Source organism: Leuciscus leuciscus (assembly GCF_965113295.1).
Source record: "Leuciscus leuciscus genome assembly, chromosome: 1".
Classification (NCBI taxonomy): domain Eukaryota; kingdom Metazoa; phylum Chordata; class Actinopteri; order Cypriniformes; family Leuciscidae; genus Leuciscus; species Leuciscus leuciscus.
This window is the reverse complement of record NC_138725.1, coordinates 19957480-19979507: the sequence shown is the minus strand read 5'-3', so window position 1 is coordinate 19979507 and position 22028 is coordinate 19957480. Positions and strand designations below refer to the sequence as shown.

Sequence of the window (22028 nt, the reverse complement as noted above, 5' to 3'; positions counted from 1 at the left end):
CGAAATGTACCATTAACTTGCTAAGCGCAAAAATAGCAAAACAAGCTGTAAAACTGTCAGGCAACTTGTGTGTGCGGCACGCTATGCATAGCTCGTGCATTCAGAGCTGCGCACTTTCACCGCTGATTCAGGTGACGATAGAGCTGATCCGCACATGTCTACTGCAGTGTGTAATTGGCCGATGATCCTCTTAACAGCATGAAAAACAAAACGTATTTTCAAATTGTCAATGGGTTATAAACAGTAGCAAAATATAATAGCCTGTATTTGCTCAATGATTTTCTTCATACATTTTTTAATACTCTGAGTATACTTTTTTAATCTACTTCATGTTAATCAACCTTTTTGTTCCAGAATTGTACATTTTTATTTTCATGTTCAGTATTATTTTAAATTGGACAAAGACTAGCAAGACTTACCTTGCAAGGAAGTTTTTAATACTCTGAGTATGAACTCAAGATAGCAAGATAGGTAATAAACTGAATTTCTATACAAGTAAAAACTGTAAATGTTGTCATAAATAAAGTTTTACGATGCAAGTTGTAATTTGTGGCCCTTCACATTTAATATGGTTTATGCCCCTTGGAATCTGAACTTGAGTACCCCTGAACTACTTACTGTGATCTCAGACTGCGGTGATCCGGTTGCTCCACTGTATGGATCTTCATGTGTAACTTCAGGTGAGTTTTAAAAGAGAAACTCTTTCCACACTGATCACACGTCTGCGACTTCTCTCTGCTATGGATCCTCTCATGTGTTTTCAGAGCTGATGATCGACTGAATCTCTTGTCACAGTGTGAACACTTGTAAGGTTTTTCTCCAGTGTGAATTCTCTGGTGCAGTTTTAAACTGCCCGCTGTAATAAAAGTCGACTCACACTCAAAGCACACGTACTCTCTCACACCAGTGTGAATTTTCTGATGATTATGTAAACTATACAGCCGTGAAAAACTCTTTCCACACACAGAACATGAATGCGGCTTCTCCTTCGTATGAACTGTCAGGTGTGTCTTCAGGTGTGATGCCCTAAGAAATGTTTTCCCACACAGATCACATGTGAACGACTTCTCTCCGGTGTGGATCCTCATGTGTTCTTTAAAGTGTGATGATTGTGTGAAACTCTTCCCGCACTGATCACATGCAAATGGCTTTTCTCCAGTGTGAACTCTAATGTGAAAATTAAGATGTTGTTTTTGTGTGAAGCTCTTCCCGCACTGATCACATGAGAACGGCTTCTCTCCGGTGTGGATCCTCATGTGTCTTTCAAGGTTTGCTGATCCTGTGAAACTCTTCCCGCACTGATCGCATGCATATGGCTTTTCTCCAGTGTGAACTCTCATGTGAATCTCAAGACTATAAGATTATTGGTTGTGATAGTCTTTCCACACTGAGTGCAGGGTGTAAATTTCTTGGCTCTTCTTTTCTTTAAAAATGTCTGTTTATTCTTTGAGCGATGCAAGTGTTCTTCACGCTCCTCGTTCTCTTCCATCAGATCTGAAGAGAAAGAAAAAAATCATCAAAATAATACAAAGAGAAAAAAAATGAAGTGAAAGGACATAAAAGTAGACAACTGCTATAAAATATGACCATTTTGCTGTTTTTATTTTTTATATTAATTAAATAAAGCGAGTTCCCCTGTGTTCCAGCTCGAGTTTGGCGAACTCAATTCTCGCTCTGCTTGCCACACAAACGTCACTGTTAGTCCAGGCAAAGTAACTCATTTTGGAGCCAAAAATATAATTAATTGTAAAAAATAAAATAAAATTCAGCATAGATCATTTCTATGAGGTGTCCAGAACAACATACTAAAAGTCCTAAGAAATCCTAGTTTAGGAAATATGTTAAATTCTCATCAATCCGAGATGTGTGCCAATAAGGCCAGGCAACAATACACCCCAATGGGGCTATTTTTTTCCTTTGCTCCTATCAAAATGAAACTTTACACAATGAAAGTACCCATGAAAAGTAAAAAAATTTTGTATTACAAGTTTCTTTGAAAATGAATTTGAATATGCAAATGAAATGAGCTATACACTAATCGAATATAGGCTAAATACACCTGCATAGGCTTAATTTTTTTCCTTTACTCCTACCTCAAAAAAAAAAAAAACTTTACACAATGAAAGTCTACAAGAAAAGTAAAACATTTTGTATTAGAAGTTTCTTTGAAAATAAATTAGAATATGCAAATGAGCAATATACTAATTGAATATGCCCAGAATACACCCTAATGGACTTATTTTTTCCTTTATTCCTATAGTAAGTAAGTAAGTACATTTTATTTATATAGCACGTTTAAACATAGCAGAGCTATCCAAAGTGCTGAACAAAGTAAAAACAAATAGAATAAAACATAGAAACAACCAAACAAGACAGACAAAAACAGCATCAGGAGATAATTAAAATGCCAGGGAATAAAAATAGGTTTTCAATTTACATTTAAAAATAGCAATAGAAGGTGCAAGGCGGATGTCCAGAGGCAATTGGTTCCATAGACGTGGGGCGGCAACAGCAAAGGCTCTATCTCCCTTAGATTTTAGACGGGATCGAGGGATAGATAAAAGAGCTCTGTCTGAAGATCTTAAAGATCTAGTGTGTGCAAGAGGAGTAAGAAGATATCTAATATATAGGGGAGCTTGATCATTAAGAGCTTTAAAAACAAACAACAGAATTTTAAACTGAATTCTAAAATGGATCGGGAGCCAATGAAGCGAAGCTAAAATTGGGGTGACATGATCGTATCGCTTTGTCCCGGTCAACAGCCTTGCAGCTGCATTTTGGACCATCTGTAGCCGAGCAAGTGATGACTGAGGAAGACCCAGGTACAAAGAATTACAGTAATCCAAGCGAGAAGTAATAAAAGCATGAATAACCTTCTCCAAATCGTAAAATGACAAAAATGATTTTAGTTTGGAAATTAACTGTAACTGATAAAAACAATTTTTTACAACCGAATTAATTTGTTTGGTTAAACATAATTCAGAGTCAAGAATGACACCAAGGTTCCTGACCTGAGAGGAAACTGAGGGAAAATGGTTAACCAGTCCCTTAGTGAGATTATTTCTCAGTTTTGTTGGGCCAAAGACAATAACTCCTGTTTTGTCCTCATTAAGTTGGAGAAAGTTAATCGATAACCATTCCTTAATGTCCCGAATACAATCCATCAAGGTCTGAATGGAATCGGCAGCTTTCAAAGGGAGATACAGCTGTGTATCATCAGCATAAAAATGGAAATTAATATGATGCTTCCTAACAATGTCCCCCAGTGGACGCATATACAAGTTAAAAAGAAGCGGACCCAGGATGGAGCCCTGAGGTACTCCACAAAAATAGGGGTAGAAGATGAAGAAAAATTGCCTATCTCCACAGAAAAGGACCTGTCTCTAAGATAAGAACTAAACCACTTCAAGGCTATACCCTTAATACCAAATGAATGCTCTAGACGCCTAATAAGAATATCATGGTCAACAGTATCAAAGGCAGCTGTAAGATCAAGTAAAATCAAAACAGCATTTTTACCCGCATCAACTGCAATTAAAACGTCATTGAGCACTTTTAGCAGGGCAGACTCTGTGCTATGATGGGCAGTAAAACCAGACTGAAGCGGTTCTAATAACTTAGCTGTATTTAAAAACAGGTTCAATTGAGACAACACAACTTTTTCTGAAAGTTTTGGTAAAAATGATAACTTAGAGGCAGGCCGAAAATTATTCAAGCAACCCTCATCCAAACCATGTTTCTTAAGCAAAGGCTGAACAACCGCATGCTTAAAACGATTTGGGACTACCCCAGTGTTCAAGGATGAATTAATCAACACTTGAACACTGGGGCCGATTATAGGAAAAGCTGCTTTTAAAATCTCTGATGGAATGACGTCAAGTGGTGTGGTCGTTATCTTCATCTTGTTAACCAGGTCATTTAGTTCTGTTTAAGAGACGTGCTGAAAATTATAAAAATAAAACGGACTAGCCAACGAATTCAAAAACTGATCTGAAAGATGTATTGTGAAAGATGAACGAATAAATGCCACTTTATCAGCAAAAAACTTAAAAAAATTCTCACAGAGTTCTGCCGAGGCTTCCCCGTGAAATTGGCAACTTGGATTAATTACTGAATTTATTGTAGAGAATAAAATCTTAGGTTTATGGAAGTGTTTAGCAAATAATTCGGAAAAATGTTTCGATCTAGCTAACTTAGCAGCATTCTGGAACATAATCAGACACTCTTTAAAGATCTCAAATGACACAGTTAACCGATCGCGCTTCCAACTCCTCTCCGCTTTATGACAAGCCTGTCTGAGCGAACGGGCATTGTCATCCAGCCAATAATAAAGTTTTTGCTTTGGTTGTTTCATCTTCAAAGGGGCAATCGAATCTAAAATATCAGAACAAGCTGCGTAAAACAGAGAAAGTATATTGTCAGGGCCATAGAAAGACTCAGCATTCAAGATCAACGACTCAATATGTAGCTAGATTTTTCTCACTAAACTGAGAGGCGGCACGAGGGTTTATAAAGCGTGAAAAGGAGCCTGCATGCTTCTTAACCAAGGCTGAACTCACAACAGGAATCGTAAAAATAAGCATCTTCAATAAATACATTATCTGTGTGTTGGTTGATTCATGTATTGCGTAAATCCAAATGAGTCCAAAACATTACAGAACTCAGAAACCAAGGAACGACCGGGGCAGCAAACATGAACATTAAAATCACCCAATAATAACATGCGATCATCAACAGAACAACAGAAGTTAAAAAATCTAAAAAGTCACTTATAAAATCACTGTCAGAGTTAGGTGGCCTATAGATGAGAGCGCAGAGCAGAGTAGGAAGACTGTAATGCTACGCACTGTACTTCAAATGACGAGTAGCTCTGCACAGAGACTGTACGTATTTTAAGTGATTGTTTGAAAACCATAGCAACGCCACCACCCCTACCAGCAGACCTTGGGGTACTAATGAAACAACAGTTCGGCGGACAAAGTTCCTCGAAGACAGACAACTCACCAGCGCTGGCCCAGGTCTCTGTCAGAAATAAAATATCCAGGTCATGTCTGGTTAGAAAGTAATTTAGGATAAAAGTTTTGTTGCATATGGCTCTAGCATTAACTAGGGCCATATTCAAAGGAGGCTGCAATGACTGAGGCAAATCCAGATGAACAAAATCCAGTTGACGTAGATTTTGACAGTTTACTCCTCTCCGGCGAATCCGTAACGTTAACGTTACTTGTGGTTGCGGAGAAGGAGAGCAAATAGATGAGTGAGAATAGTCTGGAAAAACAGGAAGATGAAAAGCATATCTATATTCCCATGAGCGCCGCATCAGATGAAGACCCTCCAGATTCATGGTATCCAAGGGAAACTCCATCGAAGATTTGATTGCCCGTCTGATTCTCACTCGAACCCCACCACGGCAGCCTCTCTTCCTACGACGCTTCCTCAGAGCAGGAACGCAGCAAGGAAGCCAGCGAGCGCACTCCACCACAGGTTGACTGAACGAGGATCGGCAACGAGGATGTTGAGCAAGGCTTGACGATCGTAGGTCAGCACTGAGACTACATGGTTCCAGTGCAACACCATGCATAAAACAAACAGTACTGATGCCAGACGAACAGGTACAACAGGTACCACAGGTACAACAAGGTGAGACCGACGAGAAAGACGGCAAGCCGGGTACACTGGCGCCATCTTGGTGACACGTCACCAAATCACAATCAATCATAATTGATTCACAATCAATCACTATCACAATCAAACCACACACAGTGAAAGTATACATGAAAATTAACATTTTTGTTTTACAAGTTTCTTTGAAAAATCTATTTTAAATATGCAAATGAGCTCAACACTAGGCCTAATTGACTTACTGTATGGCCAATATACCATAAAGGCACAAGTAGAAAAAACAGGGGCCAAATAACTAACACATTCATGTCCATTCAGTAAGTTAACCTATGCATAAACACGATAAATTTAAAGGATTAGTTCACCCCAAAATGAAAATTTCCTAATAATTTATAATTTACGCACCCCAATGCCATTCAAGATATCCATGTCTTTCTTTCCTCAGTGGAAGAGAAATTATGTTTTTAGTGGATGAGAAATTATGTTTTTTGAGGAAAACATTTCTGGATTTTTCGTCTAACAATGGACTTCATTGGTTACCATCGATTTTAAGTCCAAATCAATGCAGTTTCAAAAGTCTTTGAAGTGTTTAAACGGTTTAACCCTCTGAGGTCTGAGGGGTTTTTGGGGTCCTTGAGATGTTCTGACATGCCCTGACATTTGTGCTTTTTTCAGTTGCTTATAAACATATTAATGGCAAAGGTATAATTACACTCTATTTAGCACAAACAGGGCTACCATAATATGTGAGCAACATGCATGTACATGTTTGTATTTTTGAGAGAATAATGTTTATGCATGGTTATTGAAAAAACTAAAAACTAAAGTTTCTGAAATAAGGCCACAAAACACATACTAAATACGTGTCAATTAGACTTTTGACTAATTGATGTCTTTGCCTAGAGTTTTTTCTTCAAAATGATGTGAAAATCATCCTGCCCTTATCATTCACATAACACAATACATTGATTTAAATCTTGTAAAACACTTTTTGTTTGTAAAGGCAATATGCGCAAGGGGCGTCAACCATTCAACAGCATCATGCATATGTAGTGGTTCACACCTCAGGAGACAATGGGGCCCGCATACTTAATGAGCCATTCATTCAGGTGTGTCACCTATAGCCACAAGAAAGAATGCAACAGCAATATATATACATATATATATATACCAAATTGGTTCACAGTTGGAAGCATGTCAATTTTTTTTTTTCACAAATTTTGCTTGCAAATTGTATAATATCCAAGGAAAACATGTCTATTAATTGTGCAGTTAATTATCATACTGTATTTTCAGTTTTGGAATATGTATCCTCTCCCCAAATTTGTCAATAATAAAACACAATAAAAATTATTTAAAGAAAATGCTTATATTTACCTTTTAAAATTTGTTTACATCTACCTTGTAAATATATATTTTTTTTATTAAAAAGGTTACAATTACAACAACAATTGAAGTGTAATCTTTCTTTGTAAAAACTAAAGTATACATTTTATCATACATATTTCAAAGTTAAGGATTCATTACTTTGAATATAGCCTACATTGACAAAACATACTATATTTAACATATTAGCAAAAATTGGCAAACAAAAGCTTATTTGAGGTGGCAGATATTTTACAGTAAAAATGTGTAATCTATCCAAAACTAATCAACGAAATGTTGTCTTTCATTTGTCTGTAAAATAGGTCTTTCGTTTTTATTATAAGGAATATAAATGTTAATTTGCAGTTTAATACGTTGCTTATACAAATACATTTTATTTCAACATATTTCAATCGATTTTACTCAGTATAGCAAAATAGTTTGCTAAAAGCAGATCATTCATTCACACACAGAAACGCAATTCAAATTTAAACCGTCTTTTTGCGAGTTGTGGTAAACAGCGCATCTCTGACGTTCATTCATTCACACAGAAACGCGATTTACTTGAGAATGAAAAAAAAAACTTACTACATTATTCCATCCGTTGCTCCTCGAAATACCAGCACTTCTGAGGTAAGTTTTCCATTATTATTATTCCTCACAGCGCTGCGAGACAGTGTAGACAACTACACTTATCATCTGAATAAACTTGATGTGTTTTCTCGAGCTGATATGTGGGCGTTCACAGTTTGTATGGGATCGTCTCAGTCATTTGCGTTTGAATAGCGCGCGCTCTCCGTGGGCGGGGCCGATTATAACGTAATGAGATGAGATGAGCTCGACTTGAATCGCTCTCTTTTAATACAGATTTCACAAGATGAGAATATTTGTTTTTTATATAAATTACTTCATTTAAAAGAAGAGAATTCAAGCTTCATGCCTGTGTGTCTGTATGCCTGTTTGACTGAGTATTCGCTGAGTTATTGTTCATTTTCGGACGCGTTTCAGAATGGACTTCACTGACAGAGAGAAGGCAGAACTCGCTTCGTGTTTATTTTTCTTTATTTGGCAAAAAGCACAACACTTTGTTTTTATTGTGAGTATACACAAAAATAATACAAATTTAACAGAATCGATTGATGTATGAAATTCCTATGGAAAATCAAAGTCAACAGAGTATTTATGAGTTTCTTTTACATTGATAAAAAAAAAGTGAGCTGGTATCGCCGGCGATACCGTAGACCTCAGGGGGTTAAACTATATAATTTATAGACTTTTTACCTTCAATAGTTCGGATTGAGCTGATGAACAAACGGACAGGGAACTACGTCATCACGTTGAAAGGTCACGCCGGCGCTGGCAGAAGTACCGCCCCACTGTTTACAATGCGACCGTACATAGGAGGATAGTTCAAATAGTATTGTTTGCTATTATATATATAGTAATAGTATTCAGTGAATATGAATAGTATATGAATAACATTCTGATGAATAAGAATAGTAGTTCAAATAGTATTGCCGGCGCCGTGACCTTTCAACGTGATGACGTAGTTCCCTGTCCGTTTGTTGATCAGCTCAATCCGAACTATTGAAGGTAAAAAGTCTATAAATTATAAAAAAAACGCTAGATAACAACCTCTTCTTCAGCTGTGATTGCATACAGCCCGTTTAAACACTTCAAAGACTTTTGAAACTGCATTGATTTGGACTTAAAAACGATGGTAACCAATGAAGTCCATTGTTAGAAGAAAAATCCAGAAATGTTTTCCTCAAAAAACATAATTTCTCTTCCACTGAGGAAAGAAAGACATGGATATCTTGGATGGCATTGGGGTGAGTAAATTATTAGGAAATTTTCATTTTGGTGTGAACTAATCCTTTAAAGTCACTTGCCACACTTACCTGGGTCACTTGCCACAAAAAGACTTATATTGATTGCACAATCTTGCCTCCAGTTGCTTTCTAAATTCTTCTTTTTCTTTTTTTTTTGCCAACAAGCCTTACAAGTATTTCAGGCAAGGACGTAGGCAAGTATTTCAGACCAGGCGGGCCACACATCAGACTTCCACCATTTGTAAAGTAGCTTTGCAGTGTTATGATAAGCTAGCAACAGCTATATCTAATTAGTTAAAGAAAAACAAAAAAAAATCTAAAATAAAAAAAAAAACACCAGAAAGAAACCTCCCCTGTTGTTGCTACCTTGTTGTGGTGGGGAGGCTTGTGTGCCTCTGTGACCCTGAAGACTATACTGGCAGGGGTTATATCCCTGGAAGGTACTACCAAGCCAGGCAGTTTTCAGGTTAGAGGCCAGTCTAAAAGCAGCATTGCCATCACCCATTGGCAGTAGGATGATTGGATGAATATTGGGCCGATGTATTTGTCATACAACTGAATGGTGTTTCTGCCTATGCAAATTAGGACATATTCAATAGGTGTGGCCCTCGTGTGCATATTCTAATTCATTTCAAAAGAAACTTGTAATACAAAAAAAGTTACTTTTCATGTATACTTTTACTATGTAAAGTTTTTGTGTTAGAAGTCAAGAAAAAAATTAAGCCTATTTGGGTGTATTTTGGCCATATTCGATTAGTCTATAGCTCATTTGCATATTCAAATTCATTTTCAAAGAAACTTGTAATACAAAAAAATGTTACTTTTCATGGGTACTTTCATTGTGTAAAGTTTCATTTTGATAGGAGCAAAGGAAAAAAATAGCCCCATTGGGGTGTATTGTTGCCTGGCCTTATTGGTACACATTTCGGATTGATGAGAATTTAATATATTTCCTCAACTAGGATTTCTTAGGACTTTTAGTATGTTGTTCTGGACACCTCATAGAAAAGATCTATGCTGAAAAAAATTATTTTACAATTAGTCTGTCGTAAAATGCTACTTTGCCTGGACTATGTGGCCTCTTAGTTAAATTACAAGAACACAAGCTTTTTGCAGTCCAGTGGAGCAGATTGTATATTACTATTATATTTTGGATTTATTATTATTTGTTATACATTGAATTTATCTTAACAAAAACCACCACAGAGTGTGACATATGACAACAGTGTCTGTAGAAATTTCACAAGCTGAAAGTCTAGACTGATCCTCTCGTTTAAAACTCCCTATATTATATTAACATATAACCTTTATTTCGCTATTAAACATCTACAGTAAATTATTACAGCTGTGTGGAGATTATGATCTCCGCGAGACAAGTTCTGTGTAGACGCACAGATAAAAACAGTGCTCTGTCAGCTGGTTCTTTACAATCTAGACAGACAAAAACATTAATAATTCTGATGACACGCTAGATGAGATGGACTTGGTAATTGTGATAATGTGATACAGAACATTGTTCTGTTTATTTTTCAATGTATGCATATTGCAGTTCATATTCCAGCATATTCCATTATCTTCCCTCTTTAGCCTATTAAACACATAAACCTTTTAAAACTGTTGTTGAAAGTGAATGCTTATATTTATGCAAAGTTGATAGACTTCCCCGTCATTTATTTATGTTAAAATATAATTCATATTTTGCCTATAGTTCATATAAATGCTGTTGTTATAATAAAATATGCAACTGAGAGCTCTAAGGTTAATTGAAGTAGCAATGTTTTTTATTCAGGTGGTTTGGAATGTTTTTTAATGTGTTTGAATTATTTTTGAATGCTTTATATGTTACGTGTTATTTAAAAAAGATGCTTTAGTCACCGTGCACTTATTTAAGATAAATAAAGATATTATAAGACTAATCTCTATAACTATGAATAATTAGGGTTGGGTATTGTTTGGGTTTTTTACGATACCAGTGCCAAATCGATACTTTATTAAAACGGTCACGCTTATAACTCTGTCTGCCATTCATTTACTTGATACAGAAAAAAGAAACAATTGTTGTAACTATGAAAAGTCCAACATTTTAACAAAAAATGTGAACCAGATATAAATTTAAAATAAAAGAGCTGAAATTATAATTACTTTGACCTGATGTTGACAAGAAATATGAATATTTCTCAAACCTCACTTTACTGACCATTCTTTGAAAAACAAAAATTAAACTTTTGCAGCCATTTCATAGTTTAACTGTTTATCTAAAAGTGATGAAGTGCTTGAATGTTTCTAACATGAATGTTCCTCAGCATCATGAATGAATGAAGAATAAACACCAACCTCTTTGTTCTTCAGGATCTTCAGTGTGTTTCATTCTGCAGGGTTCTGGATCACTCATGTTCTCACTGTCCTCTTTAATAAACTCAGTCTTTGCAGATTTCAGCTCTTCCTGATGCGCTGATGCTCGTCTTCACTTTGTAGGATGATGGGAATATTCCAGCATTTATGGGTGAATTGCAGTGGGAGGAGCTTCACTGATGATGTGATTGACATGGGAGGGGCTTCAATTATGGTAAATTTTAGTGGGAGGAGCTGATCAGCCCAAACTAAAAAAATATATCAGTTACTGAGTTTGTTTTTTATACTTATTGGTAACAGAATATAAATAATGCAATGAAATTATTCAGAATATAAATAATGGTAAGAAAAAGAGTTCAACGCATAAAGACTAAAGAATAAATGTAGCCTACATAGTAACCAACAAATTCCCTCAGTCTGCTGACACCAATGAAATGAGCTTTAAGTGTCAATTTACAGGAGATCTGAAGACATCAGCATAATAAATGAGGTGAAAACAGGAACTATTGTCATGAAATAAAGAGTGTTTTCAGCAGATCTGTTAATATTGATGAGCCTCAGACTATCAACACTCATTCAACAAGCCATTCAGGATCATCAGCAGATCATCTCACTTTATTCTGAGTGTTTGCTGTTAGAAACACATTATTTGAGTCAGGATATATGATAAAAGCCTGTAAAGACAAAACTGTTATTTCTCACAGTATGACATGGATCAGTGGTTCCCAACCTTTATTACTCCAAGGCCCCCTCCTCACCAATACTGTGTTTTTTTTTCACAAAAACATTTATATACTAGTATTATTAAAGGTGCTGTATGTAACTTTTCTAATAAAATTCATCCTTTTTTATTGCCTGTGTGTGAAGGGGTTGTAATCTTACAATAAAATGATCCACTTTGCGGGTTTTGCTATTACCTCGGAAAGCAAGTATTCTTATTTTTATGTGAAGGTGCCGGGTCGGATTTACCGTGAAATCCAGTGACGTGACCTGCACGCGTGCTCCCGAGCCTCTCGCCTCGTCTAGCCAACTGACTTTGCACTCAACAGCGACGACACTGCAACTTATGACATGGACTTATGACTTATGCAACTTATGACATGTCTGATAACACTAAGAAACGACGTGCTCCCAGCACAACACAGACTCCAACACAAACTACACATATTGATAAAAATTTTGAAAAAAAATTCTGCTGAAGCTTGTAAGTCCAGACGTGAATCGCATGAACTTCGGGTGAATAAACAATATTTATATTGTTATATAACAATATTTAAATAAATAATATTAATTTTTCTCTCGCGCGCCCGCGCCTTTGAGTTCATAAAAAGCTCAGGTGAGTAAGAATCACTCAACAAACACGGTGAGAAATGTCTTGTCCTGTTATTGTCACCTGCACTTCATGTCACATGTTTAGCATAGCCTTCTCTGTTGGCAATGTAGGATTTATATATGATAAATGCAAGGAGACAGTTAGGCTGACAGAGAAGATTTTTAGAACTAGAAACACGCATCCAAACTTTAATTGAGGATAGTAAGAGTGCTAGAGCTTTAGATACTATTTCGGATGCGCCTAGCATAGTGAACTCTTTACATGACACGGTTCCAGCTGAAGTAGTGCCTGTGCAGCTGGGCAAATGGGTGACAGTGAGGGATCGCTCTAGTCGCGGATCAAAAAACCACTCTTCCTTTCCGATTACCATAACAAATCGATTTGCCCCGCTCAGTGAAACACCCACTGAGAGTTCTTTTGATTGTGCCCTAGTAATTGGTGATTCTATTACACGGAACGTGAAAATAGAGACACCAACCACCATAGTCACATGTTTGCTGGGAGCCAGAGCGCCTGACATCAAAGCAAATTTAAAAGTGCTCGCTAATGCTAATCGTAAATTCTCTAAGATCATTATTCACGTCCGCACTAATGATGTTCGACTCTGCCAGTCGGAGATCACCAAAATTAATATTAAAGAGGTGTGTGAACTCGCAAGTACGATGTCAGGCACTGTAATTTGCTCTGGCCCCCTTCCTGTTTGCAGGAGTGATGAGATAGTTAGTAGATTGTGTTCACTTAACGGTTGGCTGTCTAAGTGGTGTCCGCAAAATAATACAGAATTTATAGACAATTGGAAAAGCTTTTGGGGCAGACCTGACCTGTTGAAAAGAGATGGTATTCATCCCTCCTGGGATGGTGCTGCTCTTCTCTCTAGTAATATGGCACATAGTCTTAGAGCTCAAACATGACATTCTGGGGCTCAGGTCAGGAAGCAGACAGACTGGCTAAAGCCTGGTTCACACGGCAGGATAATTAGGCCGATTTTATCCCCGATTCAGCCCTTCCGACAATCTTAAGGATGCTCCGATTATCGTAAAATAATCTGATCAGATATTCCTGCCGTGTGTGGTGTGTTAAGGCTGCTCTCGTCTGCTCGGAAGGACGTCGGGACCGCTCCGATCTCAAATCGGGGATATCCAACATGTTGGATTTATTTGGCCCGATTTCTTCTCGTGTGTGGTGTCCCCCGAGCACGCAGCCTGTGGACTGTGGAGTGTAGCCAATCAGAAAGCGAGGTGACGAGGCGGCGAGGAAACTCCGGGAAATATAATCAAAACAGCCGGCGGCATGGCGCACCAGAAAGTCCGGTGGACGTCAGAGATCATCGCCTTTTCTTTTGATAACGTTTTTTTCCGGTTAAAAACAAACTACAAACTATTGCCACTGCATCCTCTTCGTCCGCCATGATTGTTTACTCTGAAGTCACGTTTGATCTCGAGGTATTTTGCGCGATTTCCCGTCTGATCTGGGAATGCCTGGGAGTCAAATCGGTTCGTGTGTGATGTGTTGATTTTGCCGTGTGGCTGTGCACCACACACTGTACGACCAAAACTGTTAGACCCGTGATTTTTTTATCCCCGTGTGTGGGGTCTCTCAGGTTTGGAAAATCGGCCGACAATTTTAAAATTGTCCCGTGTGAACCAGGCTTAAACCGACTGTCTGCTAGCGGCCTCGCGTCACCAAGGTCAGATAAATCCCATCACATAGAGCCTCTTTCACCTAGCTATCATCATCGAATTTGGAAATCCCCCAAAAAAACGTTTTAAGGCGAGACACGGCAGGCAAAAACATCGTTTTTTTTTTACTGGTCAATTTTGAGATTTTTGGATATTTGTCTTCAATAACATGTCTTCTTTCAGACTTGTGGTGAAAAAAAGTCCGAAATACACATTAAGGTCTTTATTTTACTACACTTTGTCTGTTCGCGTCAGTAGATTTCTCATAAATTCAACAAAAGTTGGCGTTCTTAATCCTCCCGCTGCTCCGCGATCTCTGTCTGCTCTCTTTCATCACACGCACGGCTGGATAGCTCTCTCTCTCCTTTACAACGCTGTCGGATCCAAATATGGTCATTTCCTTTTTATCAGCAACCAATCGTGAAAGTAAAAGGGCTGAATGCGCAATCTCATTGGCTGATGATAAATCTTTAAAGCCCGTTTTCTCAAAATGACCTTTCTCTCACACTCCAAGTACGAAATCTCCACTTCAGTAGCACCTATATACACCAAACTTTCCAGTCTTGTACCTAGTTATATTATGAAGACATTTACAGAGGGATTTGTAAATATATTATTCCTAGCCTAGCATTTTATTCCAAAAAACATGGCGAAAATCTTTTTTTAAGGCTATTGACAGTATATTCTGATTTACAGGATAACAAAAGTAGATATCCATAAATCCCTCTGTAATTTTTTTTCCATCTAATATGTGAACACAATGAAAAAATAATTTTTAACCTGGCTTTATCCAATACTCAGATTTCGTTTTTTTAAATATATGCAAAATAGCACATATTTAATTAGATATTGCCTAATTTGCATATTTAAACATTAAATTATAGAAAACTTGTAATACATTTTTTTCTCATCTTAATGTAGGTAATCAACTGGGAAAGTTTCATGGTGATATCTGCTAGTTAACAATTTTACCCTATTCACCTGTAGTGTCTCGCCTTAACCCATCTAAGGTTAAAAATGGAATTGTTGTTCAACAAATAAAAAACAGCTATAATACAGATGAGCAAATGCTAAAGCTTGGGTTGCTGAATATTCGATCGCTTACTTCAAAAGCACTCATTGTTAATGATATGATTTCAGATAATAACCAAGATGTGCTGTGTTTGACAGAAACCTGGCTAAAACCAAACAATTACATTACTTTAAATGAGTCCACCCTGCAAGATTACTGTTATAAACATGAGCCTCGTCTGAAACGCAAAGGGGGAGGAGTTGCTGTAATTTATAGTAATATTTTCAAAACCACTAAGAAATCAAGTTTTAAATATAATTATTTTGAAGTGTCAGTACTTAATGTAAAAATATATAGTATAAATGATAAATTACATTTGAGATTTGTGCTGGCTACTGTATACAGGCCACCAGGGCACCATAAAGATTGTATCAAAGAATTTGCGGACTTTCTATCAGAATTAATATTGACTGCAGATAGAGTACTAATTGTTGGTGATTTTAATATACACATCGATAATGAAAAAGATGCATTGGGATTGGCATTTAAAGACATTGTAATCTCTATTGGAGTTAGACAACACGTGTCAGGACCTACTCATTGTCGTAATCATACTCTAGATCTAATATTACGAGGAATAGATGTTGATGCTGTTGAAATTCTGCAGCAGAGCGATGACATCTCAGATCATTATCTAGTCTCGTGTAAACTTCATTTAGCCAAGGCTGCAAAGCCGACTCCATGTTACAAATATGTTAGACCTATCACTTCTGCCACTAAAGATTGCTTTATCAATAAACTTCCTGGTCAGTTTCATCATCTCAGCATCCCAGATAGCTTAGAAGAACTCAATATTGCAACAGAAACTTTTAACTCTCTCTTTTCCAGCACTTTAGACACAGTTGCTCCGTTGCGCTTAAAGAAGATTAAAGAAAATAGTCCAACACCGTGGTACAACGAGCACACTCAGGCCCTTAAGAGAGCAGCCAGAAAAATGGAGCGCAACTGGAAGAAAACAAAACTAGAGGTATTTCGCATTTCATGGAAAGAGAGCTCGATTGCTTACAGAGAGGCCTTAAAAGCTGCTAGATCTGCTTATTTTTCAAACCTATTAGAAGAAAATAAACATAATAAACATAACGAAAAAGAAAGCTTCAAGTCCAGAAGTTTCCAAGCAACACAGCAGTAATGACTTTATGAACTTCTTCACTTATAAGATTGATAATATCAGGGAGAAAATTATAACTATGCAACCGTCTACTACAGTATCGCATCAGGCAGTGCATTGTAGTCTCCATGAGGGAAAATTTGATTCGTTCATTGCTATAGGAGAGGAAGAATTTACTAAACTCGTTAAATCATCTAAATCTACAACATGTATTTTAGACCCTATACTGACTAAGCTACTGAAAGAAATACTTCCAGAGGTCATAGATCCTCTTCTTAATATCATTAATTCATCTTTGTCTCTAGGATACGTACCAAAAACCTTTAAGCTGGCTATGATTAAACCGCTTGTTAAAAAAACGCAACTTGATCCTACAGAATTAGTCAATTACAGGCCGATCTCAAATCTACCTTTTCTGTCAAAGATATTAGAAAAAGCAGTGTCTTCACAACTGTGTTCCTTTCTTGAAAGAAATGATATCTGCGAAGATTTCCAGTCCGGATTTAGACCGTACCATAGTACTGAGACCGCTCTCGTTAGAGTCACAAATTATTTGCTCTTATCATCCGATCGTGGTTGTGTCTCTCTATTAGTGTTACTCGATCTTAGTGCTGCATTTGACACTATCGACCACAACATTCTTTTAAATAGACTCGAAAATTATGTTGGCATTAGTGGAATTGCACTAGCATGGTTTAAATCATACTTTTATTGACCGTTATCAGTTTGTAGCAGTAAATGAAGAGATGTCTCATCGATCGCAAGTTCGGTATGGAGTACCACAAGGCTCAGTACTAGGACCGTTGCTGTTCACTCTGTACATGCTACCATTAGGAGATATCATTAGGAAACATGGCATTAGCTTTCACTGTTATGCCGACGATACTCAGCTGTATATTTCTTCAAAACCTAACGATACTTACCAATTCACAAAATTAACGGAATGCATAGCTGATATAAAAAATTTGATGACTCATAATTTCCTACTACTTAATTCTGAAAAAAACAGAGATTCTAATTATTGGACAAAAAAACTTCCTCACGTAATAACCTAGAATACTGTCTAACACTTGATGGCTGCTCTGTTAAGTCTTTGTCGTCGGTTAGGAACCTGGGTGTGCTCTTTGATACCAATCTTTCATTTGAAAGTCACGTGTCTAGTATCTGTAAAACCGCATTTTTCCATCTTAAAAATATATCTAAATTACGCCATATGCTCTCATTGACAAATGCGGAACAATTAGTTAATGCGTTCATGACCTCAAGGCTAGACTATCGTAATGCTCTACTGGGTGGTTGCCCTGCACGCTTAATAAACAAACTACAGCTGGTTCAAAACGCAGCAGCTCGAGTTCTTACCAGAACCAGGAAGTATGACCATATTAGCCCGGTTCTGTCAACACTGCATTGGCTGCCTATTAAACATCGCATCAATTTTAAAATATTGCTGATCACTTACAAAGCACTAAATGGTTTAGCTCCGCAGTACTTGAGCGAGCTCTTAACGCATTATAGTCCTTCACGTCTATTGCGATCTCAAAATAATACCTAAAATATCTAAATCGACTGCTGGCGGTAGATCCTTCTCCTATTTAGCACCACAACTTTGAAACAATCTTCCTAACATTGTCCGGGAAGCAGACACACTCTGTCAGTTCAAAGCTAGATTAAAGACACATCTCTTTGACCTAGCATTCACATAATACATTATAGACTTCTATAATTCAATGTTAGGCTGCATAGATTAGGTCAGCTGGAACTGGGAACACTTCCCATAAATCCTGATGTACTCGTTACATCATAAGAAGAATGGCATCTACGCTAATTTTAGTGTCTTTGTTTATCCCAAGGTTTTCCCGCAGCCTGCCGGATCCAGGCCGTATCCAGATCTTAAGAAGGACCTTCGCCTGGACCCGATCCAATGCAGTGCTGAAGTGCCAACTAGTCTCTCCCTATGGAGGATCCCTTTACCACTCTACAGATAAAGCGTTGTCGGGAAACTCAATTCGCGTACCTACCCCGAATTGATCAAATAAAATACAATTCTGTATCAAAAATTATAAGGAAACGGCAGTACTTTGTTTAGGCTTGGCTTGTAGGGAATTCCAAACCTGCGCACATATATTCAAACGCACATAACTATAGAACCAATTCTTAATGCGCATGTGAACGCCATCAGCGTTTCTCACAGGTTCGCGTTTAAAGTCTGTGTAGAGAGAATGGTGTCGTCTTAGTGGCCCCAAATTTAATAACAAATCGTTGCGACGGAAGCGAATCAATCAAAACTAACTTTAGCTGGAAAATAACTTTATTAAAGAACCGCTATAAAGCCAAAACAATCTCTGTTACCTTAAATTATACGTTTATCTCTGTAAAGCTGCTTTGAAACAATCTACATTGTTAAAAGCGCTATATAAATGAAGATGACTTGACTTGACTTGACTATTATTGTAACGTTGCAGTGGGAGTTTACCTGAGTTTCCAGCATGTTGTGTGATGCTTTCTCCGGTGTGTTGCGTCTCAGTCTGAAGGTACCCACAGTGCTCGCTCATAAATTCGAGCACGCGCAAGAGCACGCGCTTGTAAACTTATTGGTTGCAATCTGAAACATCACCGCTAGAGGTCTACAAACTACATACAGCACCTTTAATTTTCAACTCCATGTTATTATTTTTTAAATAAAAGAAATTCAATATACATTGAAACCTTCAGTGATCTTTTTTTTGCAAACATACTTTACAAACATTCACACATTTGGCAGACACTTTTATCCAAAGCGACTTACATTTCATGGTCCACACATTCACAGCCTTAACAATTCTTGCTTTCCGTGGAAATCAAACCAATGACCTCAGTGTTGCAAGCGCCAACGCTCTACTGTTTGAGCTACAGGAAAGCTGTACAATTTAACAGTACTTTGCTCAGTTATACAGTAACTTGAACAAATGAGCAGAAGTCAACCTGCAATTCCAAACAAGACCAACTGGACTGAGTATAGCTATACGGATCAATTCTGAATTATTAAACACAACAAAATAGAAATGAAAAATAAAAACATTCTGAATGTGTGGTAACTCCGCGATCTGAAGGTCGGTGTGTCATCAGTGAACAGTTCCTCTGATAGAACATGCGATTATCGTGTCGATAGCCCTATTCGGATGGGACTAGTATAACATGGAGAGGTGGGGTAAAGTAATAATTACCAGAGCTTCTCTGTGATTTTAGTCCCGTCCGAATGTGCATCTCAGTGATCATCACGGACAATGTCAGTAAAGATTACGGCGACTTTTACCTTCAGTAAAAAGGTCCGGAAAAATGACCTCAGGTAATAATAATCCCGTGCGAATAGACCCGCTGTAAATATGTATGTAAATATTTCTTCATTTCCTGTTTAAAAGTAGTTTTCCGTGTTTTTTCAAGTATGGAGATGCTTGAAAAAGCATTCTGTTGCGCTCTAGATGCTGGAACGAGTCTGTGGCAAAACTCAAGTGTTTTTTACACAACATTCAGATCAGAAAGAAGATTGAAAGCTTAGCGTTAGGTAAGTGCCTATTACCAACACAATCCAATCTGAAGTTAATTAATACATCGTTCGACCGGACATACCTGTTTTATATATATATATAAATATAGGTTATATGTGTTTGCGCACATGATATCAGGAAGCAAAGTAATACACACATTGTATTGTACACATGGTGACAGTGATGCGCAAATCGAATTACTCTCCCACTTCTGCTAGTTTTACTGAGATATCTTATCCCGTGCGAATTGGCCATTAATATTATAGACGTCCTGTGGTAAAATTACATTACTCCATCTACCCTTGTAAAGTAAATCACGTCTGAATAGGGCTTTAGATGGTTAAAATAGGGCCTTTATTGTCATAATGGCTGTATGCGGGGAGGCGTGAAACATCATGAATAATGCTGTGATTCACACCTGACTCCCGCCTCTTCCCAGTGTGAACTCTCGTGTGATGCCTAAGAGTTGGTTTGAGTTTGAAACTAGATCCGCACTGATCACATGAGGGCAGCTTCTTTCCAGCTTGGATCCTCTCCAGTGTTTTCAGACTTGTTAAATGACTGAATGGGCCCTATTTTAACGATCTGAAATGCAAGTATCAAACGCGAAAAGCAAGTAACTTTGTGGGCGGATCTCGGCTGCTGTTACTATTATAGCTATCCGGATCCATTCTGAATTATTAAACACAACAAAACACAAATGAAAAATAAAAACATTCTGAATGTGTGGTAACGCCGCGATCTGAAGGCGGGTCGATGTCATCAGTGAACCGTTCCTCTGCTAGAACAAGCGATTTTCGTGTCTATGTTTGGAGCATCTGATGTTTATGTATATATAAACATCACTGATCCTCACAAACTTCTCTTTAGATGAGCATGTTATAAAACACACACAGTACATTCATTTAGACAACTGCGTGAATATACTGAAATGTGTTTATGCAGAAATACGATGTTTAAGCGATCAGTGAGCCGAGACGGTTTGTTTGTGCATCAGTAATAGTGGACTATAACTCCTTTATCACTGTATTCGTCTTTACCTTCATTACAATCGTCATCCATCAAAGCTTTATTTGGGACACTTGTTGTCTTTATCCAACTGAGAGATGTAGTTTGCGTATCCTATGTTCATGAAGCGGTCGGGTGATTTGAGCCGCTGTTCGGTCTGTATTACAGAATACTTACAAGACAGAAGGTGCTTTGTTTTAATTTTTTTATTAATTTCATTTATCTTTTTTAATAATCAATGTATTAATAATAAAAATCAATGAATTAAGCTATATTAATATATTTACATTAATTTCAAGTTATCTCGTGGCCCCCTAGTGAAAACTGTTGTTGTTTTAAGTTCATAGTGATTGTTCTGACTTCATGAAGACTCATGGTGTGAATGAAACATCAAATTGACTAGAAATGTATAATTTTATTAGGCATTTAAAAGCTCTATTGAGAAATATAAAACATGGAAAGCTCAAAAAGCAATCATATCAGGATACTTCATGACTTTCAGATCTAAAATCATTCCTGACTCAAGCAGAATCAGCAGAAAATATAAATAGGCAATAACAATGAGATGTTGATAAAATGAGTTTAATCAATCATTACATGAAGCAAATACAAACATTAAGTAAAAGTGAAGGAGAATGAGACAGATCTCTCTATTTTCTGACTTATAAGAGCCAAAGGATCTCAAGAGAAGAAGATAAGAAAAGAGTCCAGTTTCAAAGACACATGAAAGCATATATTGCATTTGCATGGAAGAGTAGAAGTGGAAGAGAAACTATATGTTCTGATGAAAAACAATGAAGAACGAGTTAAAAATTAATATCAGATTCATGTCTCTCTTAAAAGTGTTATGGCCTTTTTCTCCAGTGTGAATTTTCTGGCACTCTTTCAGTTCATCTTCTGTAGTAAAGGACTTCAGCACTGAAACACACACCGCCGTGTCTTTTCTGCTGTAATATTACTAATGAATCTTCTCCTTTGTGTGAATCTTCAGGTGTTTCTTCAGGACTGACGCCCATTGAAACCGTTTACCACACTGATCACAGTTAAATGGTCTTTCTTCAGAATGAGAAGAATTTTAGACCTGATGGAGGCGAACAGAAACATTAAATCAAGTGAGATTTCAAATGAGAGAG

The 22028-nt window shown here is 37.3% G+C and overlaps 1 protein-coding gene across 4 annotated transcripts in view; it reads right to left on the bottom strand.

Annotated features, from left to right (window-relative positions):
• The window catches only part of LOC309499596 (uncharacterized protein), an 87955-nt gene that overhangs the window by 5631 nt on the left and 60296 nt on the right, over positions 1 to 22028 (bottom strand). The window contains exon 5 of one of the 4 annotated variants that reach the window (XM_082170894.1): positions 21300 to 21976. The exons of the other annotated variants lie outside the window; for them this stretch is intronic. The gene's annotated coding sequence lies outside the window, so the exon portion shown is untranslated. Of the gene's footprint in view, positions 1 to 21299; positions 21977 to 22028 lie in introns of those variants that run through there. 4 annotated transcript variants of the gene reach the window in all.